This window comes from Galeopterus variegatus, unplaced genomic scaffold, assembly GCF_000696425.1.
Source record: "Galeopterus variegatus unplaced genomic scaffold, G_variegatus-3.0.2 Scaffold1554, whole genome shotgun sequence".
Classification (NCBI taxonomy): domain Eukaryota; kingdom Metazoa; phylum Chordata; class Mammalia; order Dermoptera; family Cynocephalidae; genus Galeopterus; species Galeopterus variegatus.
The window spans coordinates 337,992-340,436 of record NW_007727665.1 but is presented as its reverse complement, the minus strand read 5'-3'; positions in this window follow the sequence as shown (position 1 = coordinate 340,436).

The following is a 2,445-nucleotide window of genomic DNA, read 5'->3' as shown; positions in this document are numbered from 1 at the left end:
TGGGTCATTGAGGGTGTGGGTGGGTTCTCTTGGGAGAATTGCCTGGGTGTCCTTTCACTCTTTGGCTGGCTTGGGTGATGCTGGGTGGGCTTGTCAGCAACCCAGCTAATGTCCTATGACCCCGATAGATGCTATGGAGTGATCTGAAGGTCTTCAGCTTAAATGGGTGACCCTGGGTAGGAATCCTAAGGGTCAGGGTTAGGATCTTAGGCTTTAAGGGGGATACTGGGGGTTGCTCAACAGCTCTTCTGGGTGACTCAATGATGTCCCTGGGGTTTTGGGTAGAGCCTTGTACCCTCAGGGGAGGTATTAAGGCATTCTGTAGCTTAACTGTTGAGATGAGCAATGCTCAGTGGGGTCACCAGATTTGGAGGGGGGGTCCTGTATTCTCAGGAGGGACACTGGAATGGTCTGCAGCACCACTGTTGAAGCATGGTACTCTGGGCCAGGTGTTAGCAGTTTGGGGTGGGATCCTTCACCCACAAGAGGGATGCTGGGGCCCTCTATGACTGTTCAGCTGGTGTGGCCACTCTGGGCAAGTCTACTGTGGTTGTGGACAGGCTCTTGTGATCCTAAGGTCATTACTGGGACACTCTGGATCTCCTCAGCTGGGGTGGGCTGTCCTGCACAGGGTTGCTGGGGCTGTGGGTGGGTTTCTGGGTCCCCAAGAGAGATGTTGTATCCCTCTGAAGCCCCTTTGCTGGGGCAGGCAGCCTTGGGTAGGCTCACTAGTGTGCTGGTGTGTGTCTGCACCCGAGAGAGATGTATGAATCCTCCATTACCTCTTCATGGCTGCACAAAATGCAAGGGTGCCTCACTAATGCAGGTGAGGTGCCAGCAGTGGCTAGATATTTCAATCAGTTTTCTTTTTTTTTTTTTATTTTATTTAAAAGATGACCGGTAAGGGGATCTTAACCCTTGACTTGGTGTTGTCAGCACCACGCTCAACCAGTGAGCAAACCAGCCATCCCTATATGGGATCCGAACCCGTGGCCTCGGTGTTATCAGCACCGCACTCTCCCGAGTGAGCCACAGGCCAGCCCCTCAATCAGTTTTCTGACTCTCTAAAATATGCATGCCAAACCCTTCTATCCTGAAGGTGGCACTCTCGCTGTCCTGGACTGCCTGTTCCCAGGGCACAGGAGCTGCATAGACAAGGGTAGGAGCAACCCATCATGGTCATGCAGCCACAGGGGAGTGAGACCTCTGTGGGGAACAGAGTTATATGGTCTTGGGTGTTGGGGCCAATCTCAAATCAGTGATTGCTGCGGAAGTCTGGGGCCTGAGGGGTGAGGGCAGTTTAGTGTGCGCCCCCCCCCCCCAAGGTCATTTCAGACTTGTGTGCCACCAAGAGTTTTCTGCACCAGGTGTCTGGCTGCAGAGATTAAATCTGAGATAAGTGTGTGGACTCTCCTCCCCCTCATCACGGCTGATAGTATTATATGTGCGTCCCACCAGTGCATGCAAGGTCACTGGCTATGGCACTGGCCTGAATATGGTGCCTTCTGGGTCTGCAGGAAGCATGAACCAACCCCCTCTGTCCTGAGGGTGGCACCCTTGCTGCACTGGACTATCTCACGGGGCTGAAACCAAGGGCCGATCCTGGCCCCAAGCTCACCAAAGCAGTCTGGGATCCAGGGGGTGAGGGTGTGTGTCCCTCTCCCAACCAACTCAGCCACTTGTGCCTGCGGCATTCCAAACACCTAATGCATAGCCACAGGCGTGGCACATACTCCCCCATGGGTTGGGTCAGGTCCACTCACCTTCCCCTGGTCAGAAGCTTCTCCTGAGTCCCTGCACTCACCAAAGCCTCTGCTATTCCCTTGATGTGTTCCTTCCCCCTTCTTTCCTTTTTCTCCTCCTAGTGTAGCTGCACATTCGAAGTGTTCTCCCTTCGTGGGGGAGAGATGAGCAATGTCTCCTTCTGGTCAGCCATCCTGCCTCCAGTCCTGTCCCCAGCAAAGTCGCTATTTCTTCTTCACTTTTGGAGGATAATTTCACTAGGTTTAGAATTCTGTTCCTCTTTTTCTTCTGTCAATATTTTAAATATTTCTCTTCATTATTTTCTTGCTTGCATGTTTTCTCCAAGAAGTCCAATGTAATTTTTATCCTTGTTTCTCTAAAGTTAGGGTTCCTCTGGCTTCTTTTCAGATTTTCTCTTTGTTTTTATTATTCTGAAATTTGAATGTAATATGCCTAGGTGTAGATTTTATTATTATTATTATTTTCATATTTATCCTGCTCTGTGTTCTGTGAGCTTGCTGGACCTGTGGTTTGGTGTCTGTCACTAATTCCAAAAAATTCTCAGCCATTATTCCTTCAAATATTTCTTCTGTTCCTTTCTTTCTTTTCCTTCTGATATTCCATTACCTGTATGTTACACTTCATGTAATTGTTCCACATTTCTTGGGTATTCTGTTCCATCTTTTTAAACTGTTTTTTTTT